The 9,765-nt window shown below is 34.2% G+C and overlaps 1 non-coding gene across 1 annotated transcript; it reads right to left on the bottom strand.

The window, feature by feature from the left end:
• Positions 1-895: 895 nt before the first annotated feature.
• On the bottom strand, positions 896-968 carry Trnaa-ugc (transfer RNA alanine (anticodon UGC)). The gene has a single exon. It is a non-coding gene; the product is annotated as a tRNA-Ala (tRNA).
• Between the last annotated feature and the right edge of the window lie 8,797 nt (positions 969-9,765).

Here is a 9,765-nt window from a genome sequence, read left to right as displayed (position 1 = left end):
TATGGAATTTTTTTATGGTGAAGATTCTATGATTAATATTATTTCTTAGCTTTGTGGAATTTAAATTTATTGTATTTTATTTATTTTATTTGCAAGGTCAATTATCTCTGAAAATGGCACATCAAAAACAGTATAATTAAAAGCATAATAAAAAGTATGTTGAAAACAATATAACACACATTTCCATGGGAAGCTAGTTTCTTGGGCCAAAAAAAGGCAAAAGTAAAAAGAGCCTGGATATTTTGTTTTCCTAAAGTGACCAGATGAGTTAAAGAAAATCTACTCCTTAGTCAGACAAGAGAGCAATCCCAACAACTTTCCTCTTTTGTTAATGCCGCTTAATTAACCATGTGTTAATTCAGCCCATCCAAATTACAGGTCAATTAACTGACTTAGTTTTTACAGATCATTGATTTTTTTTTTTTTTTGCTTATTTACTAACAAATGTCAATCAAAAGAATCATTGAGTATAGAGTCCTTAAATCCTTAAATTTTTAAATATCATTTCACCCACATGACAATTAACTTCCAACTCAAAGATCTGTTTATATTATTAGCCTGTTGTTTTAATTCCATCATCAACACCTCTCTGCTGCCTAATTTCACTCAAAATATTTAGTCAATCTCTTCACCAGGGACATATACCAAAAAATACCAACTTATTTAGAAAGAAGTGATTATGGCATAAGTTAGAATAGGCCTATTATTAATACAGAAATTAATTTAGAAATCCCCTGAATGAGAAGAATTTGGAGTAAAGTTTTATCAATAAAACATGAAGAGTTTTTCTTACAGCTCAGAAATATGAAAACATTACCTCGTGAGTAACTATTTACCTCAAATTGCTTCATTTTTATTTATTTATTTTTATTTATTTATTTATTTATTAATTTTTTGGTGGTGCTGGGGATTGAACCCAGGGCCTTGTGCATGCAAGGCAAGCACTCTACCAACTGAGCTATATCCCCAGCCCTCATTTTTATTTTGGAATGGCATTTCTCTTCAAATGAGTTACCATAAAAATATAAAATGAGATCTAAAAAATTATAAATATGTCTTTGTTTCCTAAAAAATTAAACAGTAATTATTTGCCTAGTGAAAGTAACTACTGAATCTTTATCTATTCATGACACTTCCATAATTTACACCATGAAAGTGAATTTCATTCATGTTGAGTGATACCTACTGTTGTGTTACATAGTAAGCTTCATTTACTCATAAGTAAAATCATTTAAGAAAAGTTATTAAAAATTATTCCATTCTCTGCTGGGTTTAGGCATTCCATTTTTTTCTGTACAAGATAATGAGTGTTTAATTTTGAAGCCTGCAGAGATACAACAGCTAAAAGATCCGGAGCTCCAAAATAGGGAAATTCACTATAACTTCAATTTGCTGCAAGCTACACATATATCCTTTGAATTTAGAAGTACTATCTGTGTTATTAAAACTAGACTTTTATTAGAAGCATTTTATCACAAACCAACTCTGTAACTCTATTAACACATAGGCGCCCTTCAAAAGCTAGAATCCCATATTTCAAAACCTTGTAATATTTACCCTTTTATTTATCAAGAGCAACTTCTTGAGAAAAGGAAAAAAAATAATGAATTTGGAAATAAATATATAGTTCTTTGCTTTGGATACAAGTTTTACTTGGTACATTGTAGCAATGAAAATAATAATGTGTCAATGTTACCTTAGGAATGGGACAGTTAAATTACAAACTACTCTCCATAGAAACTAAAACAAAACAAATACACAGAAAAACCTGCTTGTAGTATGTTGATTCTATACAATACTACAACATTCCCTGTGTTTAAATTATTACCTGAATACATGTCAAGCCAGTAGCTCTCTTTATCTTAGAGGGATGGGGGAAGCAAAATTTTTGTTGAGCAAAATTATGCTGTGAAGTTTTGCAAATAAAATAGCTTACTTCATCAACTTCCTTGTGAAAATGGCTAGACCATTTCAACTGTATTCCATGGTCCTATAAACTCTGTTTTGAATCGTTTACTTACAAATTAGCCTATTTCATTCACACTTCTTCACTACTAACTCAAAAGACATTTTTTTTTTAAAGAGGTATGTGACTATTTTCAACTTTTACAAAAGTATTTCACAACTGAAGACTGCTCTCATTACTTCTAGGGAGGTCTTGACAATATTTTTCTTTACAATACCATATATCTCTTGCCTATGACTTCATGAGTAATATTAATTAATGGCCAAATTGGCACTTCTGTGATACTAGAAGACAGAGTGTCATCAATCCATCCATCTTCACCTAGAATCAGAGACTTCAAGAAGAGATGCGCTGTTCTCAGATGCTGTCTGAGCCAGAACTATGCGCTCGCTCTCATGTGTGTGTTTCTCTCTCTCTCTCTCTCTCTCTCTCTCTCTCTCTCTCTCTCTCTCTCTCTCTCTCCTAGCTAAGTGCACCTTGAGAATTTCACCAAAACTACTTCCTCCATGTGCACATGTTTTGCTTCCAAATATGAACTAACCACAGGGAAATGTAGTGCATGATCCCTTGCTTAACCAACCTGGAACTTTTGAAGATCATCAAATCTTCTAAAAGCTCAGCGGCTATTCAGAGTTCGGATTTTTGCACTGCTACCCAGATCTATTTTACTTTCAACTTTTAAAAATAATCCTGCCTCATCTGTGGAAGGGAAGGAAAACAGCATCCTCATGGGGCAAGACCCTAACAGCTTCTGTTTGGGTTTCCTTATTCCCAGGCAAGACAGAAGCAGCAGCTAGACTGAGCTTCCTCTCCAAGTTTCCAAAAATAATGCTTCAAGAAAAAGCTGAGAAAACTAGAATCCACAGAGGAAAATCCCATTCGCCTGCCATAGTGGTTCATGTCATTACCTTGGGGCTCTAATGGGTTTTAATCACCTCCTGGGACTTCTTCGTTAAAAGAAAAAGCTTTGTAGAATAGTCCTCCCCCTTTCCAAAACCTCACTTTAACTAGACCAAGCCTGTTTCTGCAGATATCTCTTCAAAAACAAAGTAAATATCTGTTCCACCTTTTACCTCCTTCGCTATATAGGACACATCTGGTCAAAATTTGGTAGTTAAAACTCTGTGTATTCTTCCAGGTTTCTTTTCCTTACTCTTATATTGGGCAAATATCTATCTTTATTGAATTTGTTTTATTCTCAAACTGAAAAGTTTCGGTATAATTTTAAAATGTGTATTTTTTGCACATTTATTCTATATTTTTTTATTTTATTCCATCTGCTATAGAATGGAAATTTTGTACCAAAAAAAAGGAATTGGAAAAAAATTCTGAAAGACTAATTTGCCTCACATCAGAAATAAACTTTTAAAAATTGATTACTTAACTAAAGAATAACTTAAATATAAAAAGCTGTCTACTCAGAAGCATAACTGAATTATCTGACTGCTTCATGAGAAATGACACCCTAGAGAAGAAACAGTTTTGGCTTCCCCCCCCCCAGTATGAGGAAAAGCCTATTCCTGAGTTCTGACTCCCAAGCACACGGATGTTCATTTTAACTCCATAGACTGCAGTACTGTATCTGTTTATTCATGTGGCTTGGTTTAATTGCTAATTCCGTGTTGTTTCTGAGGTACTTAAAATTCAGTAATGAAGACTCACATAATGAAGTATTATGTAGACTAATTAATGAATATATAATGCCACATAATGCCACATAAAGTTATTGCAAATGCCAACTGTTATCATTGTACATGTCAGACTTAATTTTGCTTCTGAATCCAATGAGTTGGGTATCTAATTCTATATTCACGACTTCATTTAGTGTACGGCAAAGGCCCTCCGCTCTTCCCTAGCTTCACAGCAGTGTAGAAGCCTTCTACGTATCAGAAAATCAGAGAAACAACCTGGGTTTTCAGTAAGGAAATCCACAGACTTATTTTAAATCATAATTCTGCCATTTAGAAACTCTCTGATCCTGCCTCTTTCCTTTTGGAACTCCATGTCATGAGTTTTGAAATGCAGATAATAACATACATCACTTGACACATATTTGCTGAGTATAATATATGTGGTGTCCACCCCCTTCTCTGACACTGGGGACATAACAGTGGTGACAACACTGGCCTTGTCTCCAGGAATCTAGTGGGAGGTAGAGTGTGTGTGGTGCCAGAAGGAAGATGAGAGCCAGTTACCATGGAAGCATATTAGAGGATCAGCTCATAGCATCCTGGGGAAGATAAACTTCATATTGCTTATAGGGCAGCTGACACATTGCCCGGAACTAAAGCAGACCCTAAGAATTATTAATTTTTTCTTTTTTCCCCTATATAATATTGCCTAGAAAAATTGCAATTATGCATGAAATGTTGATAGTGTCAAGGTTCAGATGGTTGTGTAGGCACCACAGTATTTCCTAATAGGTGAGATTTACCTTTTTTACCAATAGCCCATAAAAGACCTTTTATGCTACCTTCATTTGGCATTGGAGAGAGATTTTTCAAACTGTTTTAAAAAACCATAGAGAAGGACCAGGGAAGAATCTAACTTTATAATTACACACTTTCTGATTGCAAGTTGGTTTTTGTTTTTTTTTTAACAATAAGTGTTACTACATGCTTTTAAAAATTGCAATTCAAACATACTAAATACTAGTAACATAAAGTTTGCCATCTCAACAGGCTTTGTTTTGTTGTGGTACTGGGGGATTGAACCCAGAGCCATTTTACACTGTAGGGAAAAATCCTACAACTGAGCTACATGGCCAGTCATTTTCAAATTTTACTTTGAGACAGAGTCTCACTAAGATTCCCAGGCTGGCCTCAAACTCACGATCCTCCTGCCCTCAGCTTCCTGAGTAGCACAAATTCTTTAAAACTAATCAGAAGGCTATGATATGCATTGTTTTGCTTAATTGTTAATAAAAAGGGTATTTATATACTAGTTATTTAAGAAATTCACATATTAAGAAGGGACAAATATAGTATAAAACATATTAATTCATCAATTCTCCTGCTAGGGCTGGGGACATAACTCAGTTGGTAGAGTGCTTGCCTCACATAAACAAGGCCCTGGGTTCAATCCCCAGCACCACACACACACACACAAAAAAAAAAAAAAAAAAAAAAAAAAAAAAAAAAAAACTCCTGCTACCTGGTAAGCATTCTTTTTTCCCTGTTAATCTTCAAGGTTTATTTTTCTTTCAAAAGTTAAAAACATGTGCCATATGTGGTGGCATAAAACCTGTGATCCCAACAACTTGGGAGGCTGAGGCAGGAGGATCTCATGTTCCAAGCCAACCTCAGCAACTTAGTGAACTCTAAGCAACTTAGCAAAAACGTTCCTCAAATGAAAAATAAAAAGAACTGGGATGTGGCCCCATGGTTAAGTATCCCTGGGTTCAATCCCCAGCACTCCCCCAAAAAAGGAATATCTGAGGGCCCTTCCCCCATGAATTAAGTAGTAAAAACAGGATTAGTGTTAGGTAGTATGACAAACTGAATAATGAAACTACATTTGAGGATCAAGTGAACCATGTTTATATCGCTATGATAATACTAAATGGCACAATCACTTTGGAAAACAGTTTGACAATTTCTTACAAAGTTAAAATATACCCTTACATCATGACCTAGCAATCCCACTCTGTGCATTTACCCAAATAAAGTGAAAATTGATAATTACATAAAAACCCATGCATGAATGTTTATAATCACCCAAAACTGGAAAAAATGTCCTTCAACTAGTGAATGGATAAACAAATTGTGTTATATTCCTATAGTGGAATACTACTCAAGAGTAAAAATGAACAAACTACAAATACATACATCTTGAAGATATCACATGATATTAAAACCAGACTCAAAGGCTACATATATATAATCCCGTTTACATAACTTCCTATAAAAGACAATAAATACTTTAGAACAGAAACCTGAAAGAAGTTTTCAGGAGCCGATGCAGGGTAAATGGCTGGCTACAGAAAGACATGATAAAATCTTGGAAAATCATGGCACAATATCTTAATTGTGATCATTGTATGACTGCATGTTTTGTCAGTCACAGAACTGTGCATTAACGAAGGTCAATTTTACTGTAGTTCTTAATAATAAAATAAGCAAAACTCAAAGCAGATAACTAGACATCCACTTAAGGTAAGATTCAGCAATGCCACTCATAGGTATGTACCCAAGAAAATTAAAATATATGTCCCAAAACACTACTTTAAAGATATTCATAGCAGTTTTATTCAATAAATAAATAAATAAATAAATAAAACAAAAGCTGAAAGCAATCCAGATGTTGACAACTGGAGAATATATAAACTGGCCTACCCATACACGGGATACCTTCATAAATATTATAAACCAAACTATTGATACATGGACTGGTATGGATAAATTTCACACACATTATCCGAAAAGAAAGAAACAGGATACAAAAGACTAATGCTCTGTGATTCTATTTATATCATATTTTGCTTGGACAAAACTAAGCCACAGTAGAGAACATCAGAAAACAGTTGCCTCTGGAGGTTAAGAGGGAGACTGAGAGGTGTATGAGGGAAGTCCCTGGGCTGTGGAAATGCTCCCTATGTGATAGTGTCCCATAAGCACAGGGTATATGCATTAATCAGAGCTTTACATTCCACATTTAAAACATTCCATTTCATCTACATTTTACCCCCAAAAAACTGTAACTAGGTTTTTAAAATAACAAACACAAGAAGAATCAGAGAATCCATTCACTGTTAATGTCAAGAACATTTCCCTTCTGTTAGTGCAAAGAAATTGAGCCTTTGCATGCATTGTAGCTGTGCTCAACCCTATTCATATAATGCCAATGTAAATTTTATTTATTGGATTTTCAACTTTTAGGCTGAGCCTATATTCAAAAACAGAAAAATTTTACTTATGGTTGCAGAGCACAAATGTTAACAACCTTGACAAAAAAAATGTAAATGTAATAGCATGTTAAAAACAGAAGTGAGTGTCAATGGCTTAGACTAAGAGAATGTATGAGATAGAATTAGGGATGGAAACTGGACTTCAAGGAAGGACTACTGGTGCTATTTTCCATTCACGGATTTCAGATACTGACTAATGCTAGTGGTACAATAATACAGCTATCAATGTATTATCTTAGACCCAAGATGTATCCAATAGTAGAACCAAAATAATAAAATAGCTAATAAAATTGGGCTAAGGAGAGAAGAAATAGGGGTTAATTCTCATCTCCCATACAGAAAAATAATTGAAATTGTCTTAAGTTGATAATTCAAGATATTAAAGGTATCTGCATATTGTTTTTAATTGAGCTAAATGAGAGAGAAACTTAAACAGAAACAATTAAAAGGGTTTCCTCTAAAGACTGAAAATGAAGGCAAGAAAGAATAGAGCAGAAAGCTAGTTTTTTTTTTATTTTGACATTCTTCATTTTTTGATGTTTTTTTTTTACCTAGTCAACATATTGCTTTTATTTAAAGTGTTAAAAATCAAGAAAATTTAATATGGTTCTCAAATGTTCTATCAAATTAGAGAGTACTTTCTCCCCAAAAAAAGCTCATCGCTAAACCAAATCCAGCAATACGCTTTTAAATGATAAATAAAATTCTCTCTATCAAGTTTTTAGTCGCTTTTGAGATGTAAACTGGGAATCATCATCATTTTCTTGTGTCTCTCTGTGTATGTAAACTTTTACTAGGCTCCATACAGTAGAATTATCACATTTTCCAAGGTAACCCCTCTGAGGAGCTCATTTCCTGGGAAGGAAAATATTTTCAGCAAGTGCATGAATGTTCTCTAAGCACCATTCTCAAAAACAGCGAATAGTGACATGGAAGAACAGACTTCATCTCAACTTAGAAGGATGAGTGAGGCAAGTTTCTTTCTCCATCAAAATAAGCCAAGACCAGGAGAGTCGGAAAAATGGGTTCCAGGTGAGAATGCTCTCAGGGAGTTTTACATGACACAAAGGAAGGCAGAACACATTCATTTTACTCTCCTCCAGCTGTTCTAATGGCATGAAGTGCTGCTATCCTACCCATACACATCTGCTTACAGACCGGCATCTGCTGACGATTGCCTCCATGTGTTTGCCTGGAGGAAGATCCTGAAAGTCAATGCAAGCTGGAGGCCTTGCCTCCAGGCCAGATGCTGGCCAGCAGAAACCTGCAGACCTCTGCAGGTATATTTTGAGAAATGGAGTTGAGATTGACTTAAGTTTCAAAACCAGAAAGGGCATAAATTAAAAGCTTAGGAAATAGGCTTGTAAGATATTTTATATTTATATGTTTAGAATAAAACTGCAGCTTCTATTTCTTCTCAAAGAAGAAACATCCTGCTATTTACGCTGATTGTTTTCTCTTTGCTATGACAAATGGTCAAGATGCTGGGGACTTAGAGATCCTAAATTGACAATTCCTTTGGAATGAAGCAACTACGGAAAACTCAGACTGAATGATGATAGGAACCAGTGCAATATATATTCCACTGGGGACTTCCTCTTCTAGCTCTTAAAAAATTGCTGTCAAAACGACGGGAGAAGATATCAAAATGTCATATTTACAAATACCTGAGTCAGCTTCTTCAAAAATATTTCTCCAAAAAAAATCCTGAAATTGCCTGGATTAAGCTGAAGAGAAGAAAATTTAATAGTAGAAGATTAAGTTTTCTATCAAATAGAGATAAATACCACTTATTTCTGCATCCTGGTTGTCCCCCTGAGGGTGCTCTTGTACTATCTTTCCATTCTGTCACAAGTTCTAGAAGAGTTAATTAATCAAAAATCACAGTGGTAGTCAAATTTTTACTTTGTTGCAGAATATTAATTATATACATGTATAGTCATGGCTACACATTTTTGAAGAATGATGGCAGGCTATCACAAAGGAATAAGGATGTGTTTCTTTTTTATGTCTCTTCCTTAATAAACTTTAGAGCTCTTTAACTTTTGATTCCAGATATGTATATTTTTATATTTTTCTTTACCATTTGTTGAATGCAAATTTTCTTTAGTAGCAGGGAACAGGAAAGAAAATTCAAAGTAAGACAGATGCTGATTCTGTCCTCAAAAACATTAAGAAGTAAGAATGATAAGACAAATATAAAACCATAATGAAATTTGGTAAACAAACAAGAGAGATTTTGATGAAGTGTTAAGGGGTAATGAACTGGAAGTGTTACTAACTGCTGGAAGAAGCCACAGGTTGCATGAAGAAGATAATATTTAAACTGGATCTTAAAGATAGGTCTGTGACAGAAAAAAAAAAGCAGCAGCATGGTATATGGCTTAGTGGTAGAGGACTTGCTTGGTACATAGAAGGTCTTGGGTTCACTCTTCAGCTCAGGTATCCAAATATATATTTTTCCATATATGTATGTGTATGTGTGTGTGTGTGTGTGTGTGTGTGTACACATATATATGGAAAAAGTTGATATAAGTTTCTATTTTTTTGTTCTTGGAAAATAGCTAAAATAAGCAAAAATGGTAAATTAAAACTTTATGGTAATTAACCATTGACAGAAAAGGCGACTAGCAAAAAAAATGTTCTCTGAAACTCTATCTTGTTTAAAGTAAAAATGAAGCACTGTGCTTACATGTTTCATTGCATTTGAAGAGGCTGCCAACAGAATAAGGCAAGAAGAAGAAATAAGTAGCATAAGAATTGGAAAAGAAAAATAAAAGTGATTATTCATCCATAAGATGATTTTCTATCTGAAATATCCAACACAAGCTGTAGACAAGTACCAAAATAGCTAATATCATTTATAATAGCAAAAAATAAGGAGTAGGAATAA

The sequence above is a fragment of the Urocitellus parryii genome, chromosome 2 (genome assembly GCF_045843805.1).
Source record: "Urocitellus parryii isolate mUroPar1 chromosome 2, mUroPar1.hap1, whole genome shotgun sequence".
Taxonomy (NCBI): Eukaryota; Metazoa; Chordata; class Mammalia; order Rodentia; family Sciuridae; genus Urocitellus; species Urocitellus parryii.
The sequence above is the reverse complement of the archived record's forward strand: the minus strand, read 5'-3'. Positions and strand labels throughout refer to the sequence as shown.